Source organism: Spermophilus citellus (assembly GCF_964194105.1).
Source record: "Spermophilus citellus genome assembly, chromosome: 9".
Lineage (NCBI taxonomy): Eukaryota > Metazoa > Chordata > Mammalia > Rodentia > Sciuridae > Spermophilus > Spermophilus citellus.
The window spans coordinates 67,413,771-67,436,826 of NC_138191.1; the positions used below are offsets into that span (position 1 = coordinate 67,413,771).

General features: G+C 39.7%; 1 protein-coding gene across 1 annotated transcript in view; it reads left to right on the forward strand.

Moving 5' to 3' along the window:
* Window positions 1-4,715: 4,715 nt before the first annotated feature.
* LPAR3 (lysophosphatidic acid receptor 3) overlaps window positions 4,716-23,056 on the forward strand; it is an 83,988-nt gene continuing 65,647 nt past the window's right edge. Inside the window, exon 1 of the mRNA XM_081308127.1 lies at window positions 4,716-4,893. The gene's annotated coding sequence lies outside the window, so the exon portion shown is untranslated. The remainder of the gene's footprint in view (window positions 4,894-23,056) is intronic.

Genomic DNA, 23,056 nt, shown 5'->3' on the forward strand with positions numbered 1-23,056 from the left:
CATTTCAATTATGTAAATCATACTGAAATGTTTACATTGGTATTAAAACATTGGTGTTTTATGATAACTTCATAGAAGTGAAATTACTGGATTAAATGTTATGAACATTGTTAGGCTCTTGATATATCATAGTTCATCATACCCAAAACCTCACAAATTATAAGATGTATCTTTATTATTTATGTATTTTACATCTGTAAGAAAAAAATGACAATTAAACCTAATGCTTTCTCATCACTTTCAGCTTTTATCATTATTGAAAGAATTTTCCTTATACTTATTTAAACATAAAATTAGTTTATATTTTATTCTTGTATATCCACAAAGGAGAAGCAAAAACCCTGGTTAAGGTATTTACTCCTAAACTTCCTCATTCTGAGTCACTCTACAACTTTGTGTGGTCTATGATCTGAGTGCCATCAGAAGCGCCTTGATGCATCATTAAGCAACAACAACAAAAAAAAAAAAAAAAAAAAAAAGAAAAAAAGAAAAGAAAAGAAAGAAAGAACATGCTCCTTTCTTTGCTCTAGAATTTCCTTCCAACCACTGCCCTACATTCTTAAAATTTGGTGCACATGGACAGGCAATGGCAGCTTAGCCACAATTGCTGCCTTGATAGCAATTGTGAAGCACTACTCAATTTAGAAATATTAAATATTCTGGGATGAATGAATATGTTGTATTGCAAATTGTCCATCACAAAGATTTTACCAATTTGTACTCTCACCAGCAGCACAAGTGCTACTCATATCCTTTAATTCTTAGTCAATATGGTGGGATCCTTAAAATAAAAACACCTTTACCAATTTGATAGGTGAAAAGTGATATCTCATTTTAACTTACACTTATTGTTAGACTAGCTGAAATTTATTTTTACATATTTCTGGTCACTTGAATTTTTTCTCCTGCCAATTGTACATATAGTTGGTTAATTTTTCTGTTTTGATGTTAATCTTAACTCTTAAGAGTTCCTGCATGATTCCCAGTTAGTAATGTAGTAAGCCAGTTAATCTTTCATCTATCATATGTTACAAATAATTTTCTCTCCTAGTTTAGTTTAATTTTTACTGCAATTTCTAGGATTATTTTTGTATTTATGTACAGATATATATATATATATATATATATATATATGTAGTTAATATTTTTATTTATGATTTCTTCCCTTGTTTTTATGTTTAAAAGTTCCTACTAAACTTGAAATCAAATAAACCCTTAATCTTTATTCCTTCTAATTACTTCATGGTTCTCTCTTCTTTTTGACACAATTAATTCATTAATGTGTATTAAAATTTCTTTAAGTATCTATCCTTATTTTTCCTCAACAATGACTTGTACCAGTGCCAGTAAGACTTACCTCTCCTAATTATTTAAATTTAAGATGTCAACTTATTCAAATATACTCTTATATTTCCTAGGATTTGTATGGCATAGCTTTTCTCTAGTCTTGCCCCAGTCTTAGGTATTAGTCAAGGTAACCACATAATTTAGTAACCAAATAGATACCTTTGCAAACAAATAATGCTTAGATGATAGATACAGATCTGGATTGTCCTGGACAAACACATTATGCTTTTAGTAATTTTAATATCTGTTAAACAAGATTCCCTTCATGACTTTTATTTTCAAAACCAGCCACTCTATTCTAAAGCATAAAAATAATGCGAAATTCAGAAGTGATAGGATGAATATCTAATATGTGTTTTTATTTCTTCATATGTAAACTTCTGCCATACTTCATGTGGGACATGGTTTGCACAACCTAAATGAATTTGCATTGATTTTGATTTTTTTTTATTTATGGTCTATTTCTATAACTTCCTGCTGTCTTCCACTTGGAAGTTACTCAGATGTGGTTGAGAAATACTGCACAGGTGACCTACTTGCTTACACCACCTCTTTTTTCCTTTGGTTTCTATGTAGTTACCTGTTCAATCCATCTTTTTTCAGAACCATATAGTTAACTGTGATTTCAGGTACCACTTAGGTCTCTCACTTCACATTATTTCAGTGTCTCACACCATTCACCTGCTGTAGGCATCCTCATCCATCATTAGTACATATAAGTGAGTTTCAACAGAGCCTTGGTTCAGATGCTCCCCAAAATAAAGGACAGAAAATCTGTGAATTCCAGCCCACATGACCTCAAGTCCACATGACCTCAAGTCCATGCTGAGTCGCTGGGCAGAGGAACATAGCCCTATTTCCATAGATCCAGAGAGGAGGTATCCCTGGAGTCCCATATTGCTTCTGACTGTGGCAGGAGGCAAACAATTTAAATTTTTATTTATTTACCTTATAGCATTTGTGCTCTAACATGTAAATGCTGTCTGGCACAGGCTCTCCAAGGTATTCCTTCAGCCATTAGGTTTCTGTTCTCTCCAGCACTACAGAATGTCCTGTTTTCCTCTTATAGAAACAATTTTATGAATCTTTGCATCTCCAGGAACATAAAAACACAAGGAAGTTGATCAGCAAATGTTTTTTTGGAAAAGTTTTGAAAGACTTTCCAGTTAGTGACCACTATTGGAAAGTAAAGATCTTCAGGCTTCAGGCCTGCCAATTTTGATGTTAATTTTAATGTGTTTTTTTTTTTCTAATATAAACATTTTGGTAGAGAAATGAGATATCCCAGACCCAACTAGGACTGAAAGAAAGTTTGGGTGGCTATTTACTGAGCTTCATGCCAAAAATTGGATTTGGGGCTCATCTTTCTTTTAGTTGTCTTTTACCTTTTGCCCATTTCCCCCCCTACTCCTGCTCCCAAGTCTTTATCACTGCACCTGTTTTCCTAAGTCACTTCTTGCCTTCCCCTCACAACTTACCCACATTTGTTAAAACAAACAAACAAACAATAACAACAACAACAACAACAACAACAACAAAAAAAAAAAAAAAACCAAACAATAGTAGCTAGAATGTCTTTCTCCTTTTGCAACAATAGGTCCCCAGACCTATTTTTCTTTTCTCCTTTAGGATTCATGAGTTAAATGTAGTTGCACCTGACTCTGGAGAATGCCTGTTCTCCTTTGCAGTGTTCAAGTTCAGGAAGTTCCCAAATTGCAACATAATGTGTTTCCAAAGTGCCTTTGTTAGTAAGCTGTTTGTAACTTGGAACAAGGCTCTAAGTGGTGTTTACAGTTCCCAGGCCAGCTTACAACTTACTTAACATACTACACATTTGTTGAGTCAAGTATTCACTAAGTACTGGTGGTTGAGAATTTTATGTCCACCAGGTTGCCTTTCAGCACCGTGCTGCTTGAGTTGTGTGGTTTACTTCCCTGATCCTATTCTCATATGTCACACGCAACATTCCTGCTTGTTCTGATAAACATACATATGATCTTTATTTGGCATTAGTTTCGAAAACTGTATCTCTCTCTACACAGTTCATTTGCAAACTACCGCAGCAATTTTCTGAATTCCCAAATGAACAACAATTATTTGCACATGCATCAAATTTTTTTGCCATGGCCCCATAAAGGGATGAGATCCATGGGGTAAAGAATCTAACATTAATAGAACATTGTCTTCAATGACAGCAGAATCGGGGGCTGGGGATGTGGCTCAAGCGGTAGCGCGCTCGCCTGGTATGCGTGTGGCCCGGGTTCGATCCTCAGCACCACATACCAACAGAGATGTTGTGTCCGCCGAGAACTAAAAAATAAATATTAAAAATTCTCTCTCTCTCCTCTCTCACTCTCTTTAAAAACAAACAAAAAAAAATATTAAAAAAAAAAAAGACAGCAGAATCTCTTTGGAGGTAGGAAGCGGATTGACAGGTTGTTTCCTCTACAGTGTGGTTCTTAGTAGGTACACCAAAGGGCTCAATATCAGTGTTGAATGCACAATGAAGGGAATGGCAAAGGGGTACAGGCACATATCTGTGAACATGCTTTTAGAGTTTCCTGGGTTTGAGGTATGCATAGGAAAGACTTTTTCACCTTAGGGCATTTCCTTCTTGTGAGTTTAGAAGACTCATCTTTAAGCATCTCTGTGACCTTGATTTTGTTTTGTAGGGTCCAGACAGAACAAACTCTTTATGACATCTGTTTTACATTGCATCTTTCTTTACCAAAGGTGGGTCATTGGAGGTTTTATGTCAGCTTTGAAAAAACAATGCATCCAGTACTGTTTATCCCAGGAGGCAAGAAGAGAAACTTAAATGTTTTGTTTCCTGCTGTAATAATAATCATTTTAAAAGATGCCTAGGATAGGCTCCAGGTCAGATGTACTTCAACGTCCTGGGCCTCTGGTGGTTGCCAGCACCCCTGGGGTAGCTTTGGGGTTCCAGTTTAAGAGCATTAGGTCTGGGCCTGGCAGTGAGCCTGCCTCCCACAGGTGGCGGGTGTGGGCTGAGCTTTCTCCCTCAGCCGCTTCAAACAAATACCTCCCTGGCGAGTAAGGAGTGGGACAGAGGGATTGCGTTTCAATCTGGATAATCCTTTGAGGTATGGCTCTGTAGAGGGAATGTTGGTGGTCCTTGGGTGGACTCTCTCCTCTCCTCGGGCCATCCTCCTGAGGATCAAGCCTCAGAAGAAGTTATTCTGCAGAAGGTTGCAGTCCCCTGGCTCCTGCGGACCCCTTACCCGCGGAGGGCGCTCTCCCGTGGGAACGTTCAGATCACTCGTCAGGGCGGGTCCAGGCTGGGAGGCAGCCTCCTCCATCCCCTCCCTCGCACAGCCAGACTTTGGTCTGGCTTTAGACGCGTTGCCGCGGCCGCTGGAGAGCAGGAGCTCGGCCGATCGGCCGCCGGTTCCCGCGTCCTCCACTGCTTCTCCGTGCCGGGTCGGAGCCAAGCGCCCGGTCGCCCCGTCGCGCTCGGCCCCGAGGGCATGCGGCAGTCTCAGGGGTCCCCGCTCCGGGGCTTGGAGGTGCGGGAGAGTATAAGCGGTGAGTGCAGCACGGGACAAAGAGAGGGTTCCCAGGGCCATGGCCTGCCTGGGCGCGCGTGGGGACACCGGGCGCAGGGGTCTCCGCCGACCCCAACTCGCACCTTTTCAGGGTTACCTGGCTTGTAGCCTGGACACCCCGAGTCCACTGCGAATTCCTGGGACAGAATTCTCTTAACGGGTGTGCGACTCAGCGGTGCTCTTTTCCACTCCCCGCACCCCCAGAAGCTTTAAAAAGCAATCAAGAGGCAAACTAGAGGTTGCCTCCGACTCAGCTGTGGGCTGGTGGGCCAGGCGCAAGGCGCGGAGGCGCGGAGAGCACAGCACAGGTGGCGCTCCGCCTGGATGCGGCTTTTCCAAACTCTGCCTGATTAAGGTCCTGTGGTTCTTAGGAAACTGAGATTCTTCCCTGGATCCTAGCGAGATAACATTTTCGGCTTCCAGTGATGCCCGATGGGATGGTTTGTCCGTTGAGAAACAGCTTGAACCATTCGAAGGCATCTAACGATTGGGGAAAGTTACTAACTTATAATGCTATCAGAATTGTGATGGGTAAGTAAAAGCATGAACCATCCGGGTGGACAGAAGTGCTTTGTTTTGTAGTAATGTTACTTTATTGCTTTCCCTTGGCAAGTTGTAACTACCCAAAATCTCTTAGAAAGTTCACAGGCATGTAATTTGAGAAGTGACTGTGAATACAATTTAGTCTTATTAAGGTAATCATTAAAACAGCCCTTCAAAGCATTTATAGGTCAACTTTTAAACAGTAATTTTCACAAAATGTTTTCTCCATAATTTGTTATTGTCACTGCAACTCTTTTCTCCTTCCTTATTACTTGGTCTTATCTTGGAACGTCACTTTAGAAGAAAAGGGCTGCTCAACTTCTCATGGTTCCTACTTTCCTTACATAAGTAGGAGTATGAAGTGAATGAACATCAGTCTCAGACAGGCAATCTCTTCTTTGCAAGTAGGTGATTATTCCATGCATACGCTGCATTTCATTAATCATGAACTTTTGTATTCTTAAGGAGAGTTGTTGGGTTTTTCTAGTAGGAACTATATCAATAGTTGCTAGCCCTGTTTCCCATAAGATGTTGGATTCAGGTTGGTATGGTGGTTTGGGTTCAGTGAATAGCTCCCCCCCCCCCCCACACACACACACTTTTTTTTTTTTTTTTTTGGTCCGAAAGTAATACAGTTAGAAATACACAATCTTGGCTAAACAATCTTTGTCTAAACAAATGGGGCCATTCTAAAAAAAAAAAAAAGTCCAGCAAGCAAACTCTGCTAGTGAGGCTTGGATACTCATAAGCTTTCAGAGCTCTCTCTTGTGTCTTGAGACTATAGACCTAGTGTCATATAGAGACCCGGATGTCTAAACATCTGGACAACACTTGTATTGATTGTCACTACCATATAACTAGTAAAATAGATCATTTTGGCAAATTTTTTCTTATTTTACTTGTTGGCTTTAGAATTCAAAGGTTTGAAGCTTTGATTCAGTTACAAATGACACTTTTCTAAATCTGGTCAATGCATTCATCAACTATAGTCTCTTTATACCAGATCAGATCTATTTTAGATATCTGGCTGTTTTACAAGATGCTTGATAGAACAGATCTGCATGTGTTTCCTATGAATGAAGACTGAAATGAAAATGTTACAATAGGGGATTGTTATTTGTGTATGCTCACCAGAATCTATTTGAGATATACAACATGTTAATTTGTATCTCGTTTTTCCAGAATACCAGTGTAGAGGAACAAATGCACACATAGCAGTGTAGCCAGGCATCAACCAAGGCACACACTCTCAAAGTCAGTTGAACATACATCTTTAAGACTTGCTGCTGTTTCTTGAAGTTTCCTAACTTCCTGCTGAGGTGCAGTAATCCACCATAAATCAAGCTCAACCTCTTATTTCTTTGGGCTGGGGCAAGGGGAATCACTATAACTCCAGTGGGAATTACTATAACTCAAATTACCCATTAGCCATTCTCCTTGGAGTATACATTAGTTCAAATGCTTTCTGGTCTCTGATTATACCCAGCAGAGTGGTTAAGTCTGGTTGCAAGTGTCTAAATGGGCAGAGATCAGGCCCAAGGCATTATTAGTGTGGAATAAAGAGAAGAGCAAGGATTTTCTAGCCTTTATTCCAGAAGGGCTTTCTGACCTTGGGAACATTGTTTCACCTCCCTAAGCCTTAATTTCCTCATCTGTAAAAATGAAGACTGTATCTACCTTCTAAGATTAAAAAAGAAAGCACTTAACAGGGTCTCAGTATACAGGAAGTACTTTGTGAATGGTGGTGGTCCTCTTTTCCTCCTAGATAAACATGCAAGTGTTGACATTTGTGTAAACATGGATGTAAATGTATATTATTCTACTGATTCCCAAGTTGTGGATGTTGGAGAGATGCATGACATACTCTTTGTATGTGCTGTCCCCTTTTCTAACACACCTTTTGCTTCTTCCTTCATCATTCCTCCTGCAGATCCTAAGCCTCCTCCTTCTGGCCTTGTTGATCCTTTGTCCCTTATCCTGGATTTTGTATGTAGGTGAAGGAGTCATCTGGAACTCAGTGCTGGCATTGATGGGGTTGATGGTGGTGCAGGTAGGGAGCTGTATGCAGAAGCACGGAGAATTTGTGCTTTTACAGATAATGGACCCAAGACATTTATAGTACAAGAGTCTGGGTTCTAATCCTAGCACCACTTTTATGAACTCTTGTGACCTTCAATGTATTACTTGTCATCCTTGATCAATTTTGTCATTTATACAATTGGGATAATAATTCCTTTTCTCTTGCCTGCATGGGTTATTGATAGGTCCCATTAAGTCATGTGTCTGAAAGAGCTTTGCACCCTGTGAAGGGCCATATAAATGTTGGAATTAAAAAGCATGACATTAAAATGTGAGACAACCCAGGTAGGCTCACTCATTGGCTGGAAATGGCAGGATCACATGTGGGTATCTTGTGTGCCAACTAGGCACTACTGTAGTCCATCCACTTCCCTCTCTGCTATCCTCTGAAGTCATACTAGACTTCAAAGGGGAAATTATAACCAGGAGTTGAGAAACTGCTCTGTGGAGAATATAAGATTAATATCAGGACTGAGACTACCCAATGCTATGTGATGGATGCACGGGAAAATGTTCCAAAGAAGCCCTAATTCCTTTTTATAATTGTATGTATTATCTACTCATCTCAGTTCCTAGTGGGCAAAAACAAAGAGCTAGCTACAGACACTGTAAGTGAGGAAGAGACTAACAATGGCAGTCATCAGCATTGATGTGTCTTTTTTGCTAAATCGGGTCTTTAAGCTTCACTCTGCAAAGCAACACGACTTAAAGACAATTTACTTATTTCATTCAATCTGTAAAATGTCATGTCATCTTGCTCTCAACGTGACAGCAAGTCAGGAGAGTACCCACTGAGAGAAAGTTTCCAACATCCTGGGTGGTCTCACCCCACCTCTTCATCGTCCCCTAGATCTATTCCTCTTCTCTCTTCCCTTGGCCTGGCCTAGCTTCTGTAGCACCTGACTCCTAACCTCCTGTCCTGGTGATGCTTTGAACTCCTACCTTGCACATGATCCCGGATACTGCCCCACTCCCAGTATCCTTGTCTCCCTTCCTCAAATGTGTATTATTCATACACCAGACGGCAGGTCATTCTGGAAAATAACCTACCCTTGTAGCTCACCCCATCCCTTCCTAAGAATGTTAATTAGTCTGTTTAGTTACTCATCAGCTAGTCCTAAGTCTTTGTTGCTCCCTAAACTATAGGCTGGAGGTTCTATTAGTCCTGTCCTTGACTAAGCCATGTGCAGATTGGGGGTGTTATCAAGGAAAAGCTCAGCAGGTGGCAAGATGTGGTTGGAGGGCACATTAACTCCCTTATAAGTGCACAAAACAGTTTAGCTAAAGGACTTTCAAGTAAATATGCAGTCTAAATAGAAGCAGTATACTTGCTTTTGTAAATGAAGCTTTAAAGCAAGCCCTTATCTCTCCATTAAGCCAGGTGTTATGGTTTAGATATGTGGTATCCCCCAAAAGGTCACATGTGAGACACTGCCAGAAAGTTTAGAGGTGAAATGATTGGTTTCTAAGATCCTTAACCTAATCAATTCATTGATCCACTTGAATGATTAACTGAGAAGTGACTTGGCAGGTAGGGTGTGGTTGGAGGAGGTGGGTCACTGGAGGCATGCCTTTGGGGTTTATATTTTGTCCATGGTGAGGGGAGCGTCTCTCTCTCTCTCTCTCTCTCTCTCTCTCTCTCTCTCCTTCCTAATTGTTATGTTCTGAGCTGCTTTTCTCTGCCACACTCTTCTGCCTTGACTCTGTCATGTTTTGCCTCACCCTGGACCCAGAGCAGTGGAGTTGGCCATCTGTGTGGACCAAAAACTCCGAAACCATAAGCACCAAATGACTTTTCTTCCTCTAAAATTATTCTTGTCAGGTCTTTTGGTCACAGCAGCAAAAAAAAAAAAAAAAAAAAAAAAAAGCTGACTAAAACATCAGGTTACTACAACCTCTCCCCTTTATGGAAATTCTGGAGTTTCCCTGCTGACATATTAGTCAGAAGTGGGCAGTGGGGACATGCAGAGACATTCACTACCCAATGAGAGCTAGAAACCCAAATTCAAGACTCACAGCCTTTGGCAGTGACTAGTTATTGAAGAGCCTATTGGGAGAACATCAAGGAATCATGTCCCGCTTGATTTTTAACCCATTAAATCCCAAGTTTTCAATTCTGTAAATATTTCAATGAAATTGACCCAAGTGGGGCTGGGGATATAGCTCAGTTGGTAGCGTGCTTTCCTCGCATGCCCAAGGTCCTAGATTCAATCCCCAGCACCACAAAAAAAAGAAAAAAGAAAAAAAAAGAGACAAAGAACAAAATTAACACAGGTTCATTAAAATAGGTTGGGGACATAATCTAAATATATATATATAATCATTAAGAACAAAAATACAAATTGTCCTGTAAATAAGGCACCAGAATAATATAGTATCTGATAATTTGAAATACAGAATATTTCTGAAAATAAAAGGACAATATAGTTCTAGAAAATACTTTCATGAATGGATTTTTTTTCTTTTTCTTTTTCTTTCTTTCTTTTGGTACCAGGGATTACCTCAAGGGTACTCAACCACAGAGCCACATCCCCAGCCCTATTTTGTATTTTATTTAGAGATAGGGTCTCACTGAGTTGCTTAGTGCCTCATTTTTGCTGAGGCTGTGTTTGAACTCGTGATCCTCCTGTCTCAGCCTCTGGAGCTGCTGGGATTACAGGCATGTGCCATGGTACCCAGCCCCATGAATGCATTTCTTACATTACATATCAGTTATGAAGTATTTCATTCCATTAAATATTTAAGTAGAAATAATGTTCACAGCAAAGTTTGTCATTTTTCACAATGAATTTAAAAATATTTTCAAATGCTCTAATTGCCTATTAGTTTTCTCAGAAGAATGGACCTCTAAAAACTTAATAATTATTTTAAAATTACCTTAAGTGGTATATTTGTTGTTTAAGTTGTTATAGGTGTTCCATATCTATGGATGAGACAAAATAATATGAGTTCCTTGACCAGGGCTCTTCCTCTGGACAAAAATTAACATATGGTTCTGACAAAAAGAAAATAAGCACACTTTCCCCTATGTATCCATGCATTCCATGTTTGCAGATACAATAAAAAATATTTTGGGAAAAAACTCCATTTGTGGCGAACATATATAGTCTTTCCTCCTTTTAATTAGTCCCTAAGCAATACTTTGTAACTATTTATATTCATAGTAGTTATCATAAATAATCTAGAAATGATTTAAACTATACAGGAAGATATGTGTAAGGTTATATACAAATACTATGCCATTTTATATGAGAATAATGAATTTTGGTAAAATCTATAAGGATCTCAAAACCAGTCCTCTAAAGATACCAAGGGACAACTGTATAATCTTCTTCTGTGTTCCCATAGAATTTGGATAAAAATGTCAGTCTCTGTCTCTGTCTTTTTCTATGTAATTTCAATATAAAATATATCTTATACATCCACATATATATGTGATGATTAGTCTTTATTCTGAATATTTGGGAGTAAAGTGCAGTTGTTATTCTCCACCACCCTTGAACCTTCCAGCATCTTTTTCCCTAAAGCAAGCACATTCTCTCCTATATTACCAGAACATAAACCACCAAATTAGGAAATGGGCATTGGTCCAAAATTTTCATCCAATCCATAGTGCCAATGCAGTGTCCCAGCAGATCACTATTCCCCACGTGATCTAGGCTTCATGTAGTATCTAGTTGTCATGTGTCTTCTGGAGTGGTTCTTCAGACATTCTGTTCCTAAAGTCCTGGCAGTTGTCTAAGTAGAGGGCAGGTTTTATCCTGTAGAATGACTCTCACCTGAATCTGCTGGGTGTCTCCTTGGAACTGAGCCCCACAGCATTAGCAGGGTACCACAGAAGTGAAACTGCTCTTCTCAGCTCCTGACAACATGGTACCCACCCATTCCACCACTGGAGTATTGACCTTGGTCACCTCATTCTGTTGGTGTCCACCAGATCTTTCTGCCTTAAATCCACCACTTTTTCTTCTGAAATTTATTGGTGATTGTGGGGAAATATTCTAAGATGATGTTAATGGCCTGTTCATTAAACCTTCACCTACAGACTTACCCTTCATTAATGACTTTTGCCCAAATCAGCTTCCTCTGAAGATTGTCAAAGGGTGATTATTTTTTTCCTCCCTCAACATATATTACTTAGAATTCTACTGTATGGAAGAATCTTATTTTCTCATGGTTTTAAAATCTGTTCTTTTAAGATATACATGACAATAGAGTGTATTTTCACATATTATACATACCTGGAGTATAAGGTTTTTATTGTTATGTGTTAATATATATTAAGAAACACACATGGGTTCCTTTTGTATTCATTACATTAAAATCTTTTACTATCTTTATTTATTTTGATGCTAAAATTGTGCTCAGTTTGGCTAGTAGAAACCCTGTGAAGCTGGCTCCTGTTTCTTTGACATATGTTTATCATTCATTAAACATTTATTTATTTTATGGCATCACAGATAATCCAGGTTAATCTTGTATTTTCCCTGACCTACTTAGTCCTCCCTTTTAGCATTTTTTCCTTTTAAATTTTATACATTTAAGGAGTAAGATATAGTATTTTGATATACTAACATTGGTATTCCTATACATAGTGATATCATTACTACAGTGGAGCAAATGAACATACCCATCATCTCATATAGTTGGCTAGGTTTTTGTTGCTGTTGTTTTCTACTCTCATGGAAAATTACCAGTATACAATACAATATAATGAACAATGGTCCTCAGGTCATACATGGCAGGGGAGAGGATGGGGGAAATGTGAAGATGCAGATCAAAAAGTACAAAGTTGCAATTAGGTAGGATGAATAATTCTAGAGAGCCAACGCAGAAGCTGAGAATAGTATGAAGACACCAAGATATAAAAGGTTGAGATGTCCATTGCTTTTAGGTGTTATTGCTTTTAGATTTCTCAGAGGACAGAACTAAGAAATACATACACAATGTGTGCACACGCGCACACACACACACAGATAAATTTTTCTATATTAGATCATGCATTGTAAAATTATGTTTACACTAATACTTCCAATTTCAATTCAAGGCCCAGGGGACATTTTTATTCTTCCCTCTTTGCATGTCTGTATATATCTTCTCTGGCAGTTAGAAAGTTGACTCTCATTGTCTTCAGTATTTTTACTTATTTGCTCAGAGTAACCAGTCTCCCAGACACAGAGGCCATTTTGCCTCCTCCATGTGTCTTTTTCCATTGTCTCTTATCCTTGGCTGACAGGACTCCTAGTCTGCATCTCTGTGCAGCTTCATCATCAGCCTCTGGTCCCTCCAGCTCACTGCCCTGTGTGGCTCCCAACTGTAGCTTGTGCCTTGTGCACCTACCCACAGTCCTCTTCATCATATTGCAGTCTCAGCCATAAGCTGACTACTCTGTTCAAGGGAGGGAGGAAAGGAAGAGAGAAGATGAGGATGGAAGGAAGGCAAAAATAGGAATAGTATGTACATTAAAATCTGTTGATATACATTGCTAAATTGCCCTCCCAAAAAGTTGTTTCAGTTTACATTCTCACCAACATGTTATAAAGGTGTCATTTGCACCATATCCTTGAGTATTACTCACCTGTTTAAATGTTGTCAATCGACTAGCACTTCAATTTTATCTCTATTTCAGTTCCTACCACACTTATCCCTGTATTACACTCTTCTGTCTTACATCATTCTCTAAGTCATGATTCCTCAACCTTGCCCCTGTAGGCATTTTAGTCTGATAATTCTTTGTGTGGAGGACTGTGCTGTACCTGTGGAGCAGTATCTCTAGCCTACCACCACATGCACCCCTGGTTATGAACAGTGTAAAGGTCTCTAGACATTGCCAGGTATTCTTGGGAAGAGGAGAGACTTAACCCTGGCTGGGAACCCACTGCTCTAGATTGTGAGCTTCCTGAGGACATTTTATATCCTCCTAAATGTTCATGCACATTTCTGTCTTTGTCTTGCTTATCATGAATGATGAGAAAGCTTTAACAAAGATGGGAAGAATCACTGACTGGGTAGAACCCACTATAACAGGACCCGTAGAACTTGTCCATGACATGCATACAATCCTGCATATATGTAAGTTCCAGGGACATCCAATACAGGAAAATGAAAAGGGATGCCAGAAAAGTTAAATTTCCATGGATTGTTACCACTCATGACTAGCCTTTCTCATGTTATTTTCACCCTTTTTCTTTTAGTCAAATAATTGAAGCCCTATACCCTTGATCAAATGGTAACCTCTGTTTTGTTGGTGGAAAAGATGTTAAGAACGTTACATCATTCATTGTGCTTGATGTGAACCAAGTTGCTTCTCTTCAGAGCTTTCTCTGAAACTAAGTGACTAAGCATTGCTATTTTCTATCACGTATTTAAAGTTTTATTTTGACATTCTCATTTAATTAGATGGACCTTTTCCCATAAACTTTTATCAAAAATTCTAAGGAGAGATGCACTTACAAATTTTTATTGACATTTAACCACAATCAGATTATATTTCTTCTGGAGTCACTGTATGTTTGCAGAAGGCATTATTGTTATTATGGAGAATAAATCTACATATTTCATTTCTTATGGGAGCAGAGAATTGGCTTCCAAAAGGAGTCTCCAGTGGTCAGTGTAAGGAAAAGAGCCCTGGGCTAGAAGGAGGAAAGCAGATCAGAGTGAACTGATCTCCCGGTGATAGTTTTATTCTATGTGGAAGCTACACTGCCCATCTCACTGGGGATCAGATGGAGCGAGAGATGTGAACTCACTTGGCAAGCTGTTTGGTGAGTGCATTTTGACAGGTTACTCTAATATCCCAATGGAGCAGTCTAGAGGAGCCATGGTCATGTACAAGTACTCCTCAACTTCCAATGGGATTATGTCTTGATAGATCCATCATAAGTATAAAGTGTTGTAGGTTGAAAATGCATTTAGGACACCTGACTTCCTGAACATTCTGGCTTAGCAGCACAGCATGCTGTAGAGTTTCCATTGTGGTCACATGGCAGGCAGGGGTCTGTAGCTCGCTGCCCCTGCCCAACACCGAGGGAGTATACTAATGCAGGAAAGAACTAACTTGGGGAAGGCTCAAGACTCAGAATTCAAGTTACAGTTTCCATTGAATGTGCATCACTTTCACACCATTGTAAAGTCAAAAAATCAAGTTGAACCATCTAAGGTTGTGAACCATCAGTAGTTAGAACATCAAACTTCAGGGTTTTGGCCCGGCTGGCTATTTCCCTCTTTCCTGATTGTGCATATTCATCTGGAACTATATGTTTTCAAGGGTGGTGAAAACATACCAGCTAAGTCTCTGAACAGGGTGGAAAAGGAGAGATTGTCTTGGCTTTTCAGTAGTCTTTCCGGTGACCCACCTCATCTGGGGGAGAGGATTCCTTTTTGGTTTCTCCTCCTCAGTTTTCTCTGTTGGTATCCCCCAGCCCAATGCCCCCTCACCTCTTGGGAATGGGCTCACCCTGGAGCTCACTCCACATTCTGACTCCTCTAGACCCAGCAGTGAACTGGGGCTGTACACTTGCTCTGCCATTCACTTCATCCCAATAGCCTAAATTAGATCTTGTCTCCCTTTTACAACAAAAGAAACTAAGGCTCAAAGAGGTTAAGTAATTTTATCCAGGCCCTACTGGTAACAACAGTAACTAAATTAGCACCACCATGTGTCAGAGGTTGTTCTAACTACCTTATTTAAATCTCCCAGTAGTCTTAGGAAGAAGGTATTCTTATTATTCCCATTTTGTAGAAGAGGAAATTAAGGCACAGAGAGGCTAACTAGCTTGCTAATTAGCAGGGCTTCACACTCAGGCTGGCTAGCTCCACAGGCCATGACTGTTTGTATACATATGTCAGTTTTCCTGACACTATTTGTTGAAGAGACTCCCTTTTCTTCATTGTGTATTCTTGGTACCTTGAAGATCAGATGATTGGATATGCCTGAGTTTATTTCTAGGATCTCTACAGAGTTCTACTGATCTATACAACTGTATTTATGCCAGTATTATACTATTTTAAGTACTGTAGCTTTGTAAAGTGGTTTGAAATCAGGAAGTGTGAGGCCTCCAGCTTTCGTCTTTCTCAAGGTTGTTTTGGCTATTCTGGGTCTTGTATGGTTCCACAGTATTATTATTTTTTCTATTTCTGCAAAAGATGCCATGAGGATTCTGATAGGGATTCCATTAAATCTGTAGATAACTTTGGATATTATGGAACATTATAATATTAAGCTTTCTGATCCACGACTAAAGATGCCTTTCCATTTATTTGTGTCTTCCTTATTATTATTTTTTTAATCACTGTTTCATAATTTTCAGCATACAAGTCTTCTTCTTGGTCAAGTTTTCCCTCATTTTTTTTCTTTTTGATGATATTGTAAATGTCAATGCTTTTTAAATTTTGATTTTGAATTGTTCATTGTTAGTGTGTAGAAATGCAACTTTTGTATGTTCAATTTGTATCTTGCAACTGTACTGAATTAGTTTAGTAATTCCAAGAGGGTTTTGTTACTGTTGTAACAAAAAGTTACTGTTGTAACTCTGTAGTGTTTTCTATATAATAGGTCATGTTATCTGTAATGGAGATAATTTTACTTTTTTTCCAATCTGTATACCATTTCTTTTTCTTACTAATTATTCTGGCTAGGATGTTTAATGGAAGTGAAAACAGGGGACATCCTTGCCTTGTTTCTGATCCTAGAGGAAAGCTTTCTATTTTTCACCATTGAACATGATGTTTGCTCTGAGAAGCAGGGGGGTCCTATTCTTTAACCTCTCAACTACCTGCTTTTCTGCTAGTATTTGAACCTTGAATACAAAATCTTGTGCTCTTCTACCACAATGCATTGCCTTCTTCTCCCTCCTCTTGCTCTTTCTACTGCTGCCTCCCTGCTGTGTTTTGAGTGGCAGGTCTGAGGGTTGGTCATCGTGGCAGTAAGTCTGTACTCAAGCAAGAGAAGGGCTTTTCTGGACTATCATTATTTTAGGGTAGTGTATAGGATGACTTTGTTATCATCCCTCATTTGAGCATGAGCAGTTAAACTCTCAGAATGCCGGTTGTATATTTCATTGAATTCTTAGAAATTTTGAGTCACCTCACCTTAGGAAGAACTGTCTGCAACCTACTGAGTACTATCTGGGCTCTGGCCTAGAAGGATTGCTTTCGTTAATCCTTTCAACCGCCTGTACAGTTGCTGTAGTGATGACATCACTTTCAGAGAAGGAAAAGGTCCTGGCCATATAGGTGGGGCACAGGGTTACAGCCACTGCTGCAAGTGAGGGGCTTACAGACCCAGGTCCAGCTGATGTCTCCTCGCCATCCTGCTCCTGCTCTGCATCATACCCTGCTGTGCTTTCTCTGTAGGTTGTAAGCTACTCCAGAACTCCACGGATGTAGCTCTCTGTTCTCTAACCTCTGTTTTAAATACAAATGCTAAAACATTCTCTTTTATTTTTCCTTTGTTCTGACTGATCAACACCTACTATATCATGAAGGAACAAAAAATAAGAGAACCACAAGAATAGCTTCCATTTAGAAAAAAGGGAAACAGAATAGTCACAGGTGCCTACAAATGATGCAGCCTGCTGGGTAGGAATTATGAAGACCTCTTTGCTTTGGCAGTGAGTGGAGTAGGTTCCGTGACTGTTCCCTGCTTCTGCTCTCAGGGTCAGGCCTCCCAGAGCTCCAGACTCTGGCTTTGCTGGGAAGTCTTTCCATGTCCTTGACCCTCTGTGGCCATATCTGAAGTGAGTATTGGAAGCCTGTTCTCCTTGTGAGAGGATGAACATGGGCCTTTCCAGACCAACTATGACCTCCCTGGAAATATAGTTCCTTAAAAACTCCACAGGCCTCTGGTCTGTTGGTTTCTGGCCAGTTCCATATACCAGTCACCTCATTTCCAAATTCCATTCTGATATAATTCTCAAGCATGCTTATTTCCCAGCTTTAGAGCTTGTCCCATCTCTTTCTTCTTCTCTTTACTATCTACTTTGACTTCCTTTGAAATATGGGTGTGGATGGGAAGATACCCCCTTACTCTGATCTTTACTGAAGGCCTACCTTACTTTGTTCCACTGCAATATCAAACTGAGAGATTTTTGGGAAAAGGCCATGAGACGTAGTGCTGTTTTCTACTGTTTGGGGTTACAGAAGCAGTTAGTTTTTCTGGCCTTCCGGGACTCTTTTTTTATTGATTATTTAAAACATTACATAGCTCATGATATATCATCTTTCATACATTTGACTCAAATTGGGCTTTGAACTCCCATTTTCACCCCAAATACAGATTGTAGAATCACATCTGTTACATATTCACATTTTAACATAATGGCATATTAGTGACTGTTGTATTCTGCTACCTTTCCTATTCCCTACTATCCCCCCTCCCCTCCCCTCCCATCTTCCCTCTCTACCTCCTCTGCTGTTGTTCAATTCTTTCCCTTTTTTCCCTCCCCCTTGCCCCTCATAACCTCTTATAATTTTATGTATCATTGAAGGTCTCCTACCATTTCCATATGCTTTCCCTTCTCTCTCCCTTTCTCTCCCCCCATTTGTCTTTGTTTACTGTAGTCTTTTCCTCATGCTCTTCCTTCCTGTTCTGTTCTTAGTTGCTCTCTTTATATCAAAGCAGACATTTGGAATTTGTTTTTTAGGGCTTGGCTAGCTTCACTTAGCATAATCTGCTCTAATGCCATCCATTTCCCTGCAAATTCTATGATTTTGTCATTTCTTAGTGCTGCATAATACTCCATTGTGTATAGATGCCACATTTTTTTGCCCAGATTGAGACAGGAAGACACATACAATTTAAACAGACCAATAATAAAGGAAGAAATAGAAGAAGCCATCAAAAGACTACCAACCAAGAAAAGCCCTGGACCGGATGGGTATACAGCGGAGTTCTACAAAACCTTCAAAGAAGAATTAATACCAATACTTTTCAAGCTATTTCAAGAAATAGAAAAAGAAGGAGCTCTTCCAAATTCATTCTATGAGGCCAACATCACTTTGATCCCAAAACCAGACAAAGATACTTCAAAGAAAGAAAACTACAGACCAATATCTCTAATGAACTTGGATGCAAAAATTCTCAATAAAATTCTGGCGAATCGAATACAAAAACATATCAGAAAACTTGTGCACCATGATCAAGTAGGATTCATTCCTGGGATGCAAGGCTGGTTCAATATACGGAAATCAATAAATGCTATTCACCACATCAATAGACTTAAAGACAAGAACCATATGATCATCTTGATAGATGCAGAAAAAGCATTTGACAAAGTACAGCATCCCTTTATGTTCAAAACACTAGAAAAACTAGGGATAACAGGAACTTACCTCAACATTGTAAAAGCTATCTATGCTAAGCCTCAGGCTAGCATCATTCTGAATGGACAAAAGTTAAAGGCATTCCCTCTAAAATCTGGAACAAGACAGGGATGCCCTCTATCACCACTTCTATTCAATATAGTTCTTGAAACACTGGCCAGAGCAATTAGACAGACAAAAGAAATTAAAGGCATAAAAATAGGAAAAGAAGAAATTAAATTATCGCTATTTGCGGATGACATGATAATATACTTAACAGACCCAAAAGGGTCTACAAAGAAGCTGCTAGAGTTAATAAATGAATTAAGCAAAGTGGCAGGTTATAAAATCAACACGCATAAATCAAAGGCATTCCTGTATATCAGCAACAAAACCTTTGAAATGGAAATAAGGAAAACCACTCCATTCACAATATCCTCAAACAAAATAAGATACTTGGGAATCAACCTAACAAAAGAGGTGAAAGACTTATACAATGAAAACTACAGAACCCTAAAGAGAGAGATAGAAGAAGATCTCAGAAGATGGAAAAATGTACCCTGTTCATGGATAGGCAGAACTAACATCATCAAAATGGCGATATTACCCAAAGTTCTCTACAGGTTTAATGCGATGCCAATCAAAATCCCAACGGCATTTCTTGTACAAATAGACAAAGCAATCATGAAATTCATATGGAAAAACAAAAGACCCAGAATAGCAAAAGCAATTCTAAGCAGGAAGTGTGAATCTGGAGGTATAGCGATACCAGAGGTCAAACTGTACTACAAAGCAATAGTAACAAAAACAGCATGGTACTGGTACCAAAACAGGCAGGTGGACCAATGGTACAGAATAGAGGACACAGAGACTAATCCACAAAGTTACAACTATCTTATATTTGATAAAGGGGCTAAAAACATGCAATGGAGAAAGGATAGCATCTTCAACAAATGGTGCTGGGAAAATTGGAAATCCATATGCAACAAAATGAAATTGAATCCCTTTCTCTCGCCATCCACAAAAATTAACTCAAAATGGATCAAGGAGCTAGATATCAAACCAGAGACACTGCGTCTGATAGAAGAAAAAGTTGGCTACGATCTACATATTGTGGGGTCGGGCTCCAAATTCCTTAATAGGACACCCATAGCCCAAGAGTTAATAACAAGAATAAACAAATGGGACTTACTTAAACTAAAAAGTTTTTTCTCAGCAAGAGAAACAATAAAAGAGGTAAATAGAGAGCCTACATCCTGGGAACAAATTTTTACCCCCCACACCTCAGATAGAGCCCTAATATCCAGAATGTACAAAGAACTCAAAAAATTAAACAATAAGATAACAAATAACCCAATCAACAAATGGGCCAAGGACCTGAACAGACACTTCTCAGAGGAGGATATACAATCAATCAACAAGTACATGAAAAAATGCTCACCATCTCTAGCAATCAGAGAAATGCAAATCAAAACCACCCTAAGATACCATCTCACTCCAGTAAGATTGGCAGCCATTATGAAGTCAAACAACAATAAGTGTTGGCGAGGATGTGGGGAAAAGGGTACACTTGTACACTGCTGGTGGGACTGCAAAATGGTGAGGACAATTTGGAAAGCAGTATGGAGATTCCTGGGAAAGCTGGGAATGGATCCACCATTTGACCCAGCTATCGCCCTTCTCAGACTATTCCCTGAGGACCTTAAAAGAGCGCACTACAGGGATACTGCCACATGGATGTTCATAGCAGCACAATTCACAATAGCTAGACTGTGGAACCAACCTAGATGCCCCTCAATAGATGAATGGATAAAAAAATGTGGCATCTTCCGGGACTCTTAGTTTCTGGATTCTGTCTATTCCTTTCCACCTCTGCTTACGAACTTATAGACAGTTCTTGCCTGAGCTCATCTCTTTCTGGCCATAACTTGCTAAATGCTGCAAGAAGCAGCCAACACTTGCTCATATTCTGGTTCTTTCCTTCACCTAGAGTCACAGTCTTCTTAGGCCAAGAGGCCTCAAAGACTGACTTGAAGAAAACAGAAGTTTACTTTTCTCTCATGTTAATAGTCCAGCAGTGTTTAGATCAGAGGGTTCCTTTCATCTCATTTCTCTGCCGTGACACTAGGACACTGCTTCTCAAATGCTTTCTGGCTAAAGCCAGGTTTCCCTTATGTCTAATAAATTATTTTGTAATTTCTGCCAAAGACTAATTCCTTTGTTTTTTTCAGAGAAAAATCCACTGATGGAGCATTTGTATCTCACAGCAATGTTAAATTGCTATAAACATTTCTAAGTGTTTATTCTCAATTTTTTTTTTTTTGGTACTGATTGCCTCATTAATGGAAACGAGTCTGTGAACTACTTTGATTTGTGTTGCCTGAGGGCTTGCCATGTCTGAAGGCTGAATGCCAGATTGCAGGCCTGTTGTGTTCCAACTTGCAGGAGGGGAAGAGAGCATGGAGGGGTGCACACATGGTGATGTAGAGCTGACCTGACATAGCATGTTTCATTTATGCTCATGATGCATTAGCAAGTGCTTACTCACACAGCCACCTCAGCTGCAAGGAGGCTGGGAAATGGAGTGTTCCTTCAGCTGGATATCCTGGTGCCCAGTTACAAGTGTGTTACTCTTTAAGAAAAAGACAACATGGGGGGCTGGGGATGTGGCTCAAGCGGTAGCGCGCTCGCCTGGCATGCGTGCGGCCCGGGTTCGATCCTCAGCACCACATACCAACAAAGATGTTGTGTCCGCCGAGAACTAAAAAATAAAATATTAAAAATTCTCTCTCTCTCTCTCTCTCTCTCTCTCTCCCCCCTCTCTCACTCTCTCTTAAAAAAAAATCCTGAGAGGTAGGAAGCATTTAAAAAAAAAGACAACATGATTTAACAGTCTGTGCTGCAGAACATAAGGCTAAAAAAATAATACAGAGAAATAATTACAAGAGAAGCAACAGGACAAAATACAATTATGGGCAAATGTGTTAGAAGATTGACTGTGAGTTCAGTGTCAGAACAGGGCTAAAATGATGGTGACTTCAGGTCATGCAGAAAAGGGTTTCTAGAAAAGGAGTTTGGAGTTCTGCTGGCCCTTTAACGCAGACTGACAGTCAAATACCAATGGTGTGGCGAGGTCGATAATGGGAAGTTCCTGTCAGAAGAAGCTGAGGCCCATTCTCAGGGGAAGTCTGGAAACCAAATTACTCATGTTGGGAACAGAGTTAGATTCCACAGAGCTATAACCAGAGTGTAGATCCAAAGGCAAGGATTACTACTGGAATGAAGATCCAAAAGTGCATGAACGACACTGGCTACAGTAGTCTACCCAGAGCCCCAGTACAACACTAGAGGGGGAGAAAAATAGTCCTAGCCAGTGTGGTTAGAAGGGTTTTCCCATTCTAAACTACCCTGCCAACTTGCTAATGCTGTCCTATAAACAACTAGGGGGACCTGAAGTCTTTGACTTTGTTTGCTGGGAAGTCTTTCCATGTCCTTGCCCTCTGTGGCCATATCTGAAGTGAGTATTGGCAGTCACCATCATTTTAGCCCTTACACTTGAAACTTATTTGGTAATGTGACCCCATTTTCCATCCACTGAGCTGAAGGAGGTTGTATTTCTCAGCCATTAAAAAAAAATGGCATGCATGCTGCCCACACGGGCCTCTTGGTTTTCTCCAAGGCACCTTGGGTTCCTGACATTCAGATGGAAACTCAGCCTTCGAGAGGGTATGAGAGATGTCAGAGCTGAAGGTGATTATTTAGGATCATCCAAATACAGGAAATAATTTAAATAATAATCTTTTTGGTAAGAGAGAATTTAAAGAGAAAAGAAGAGAGGACTGAGAACTGAGTCCAAGAGTGTCTCTACTTGATGATCAGTGGAAGAATAGGAGATAGATGAGAATATTGTGGGAGAAGAACTAGGACAGTAGAATCACAGAGGCTGAGAAAGGGGAAGAGAATAACCATTGTCAGTTCCCACAGGGAGATAAAAGAAAAGAAGTACTGGAATCAGAATATGGGACTCATTCAATCAGATTGAACATATTTTTTAAAATGCGTGCCTATTACAAGCCAGATTCTGTGTTTGTGCTTCAAAACATGGAGACAGGAGGATAACAGCTCTGCTTCCAGTAAATTTAGAAGTGTGGTTAAGACAAATAAATATTTAGTAAAGTATGTGGAATGCCATAGGAGAGGCATCAAATATTTCTCAGCCA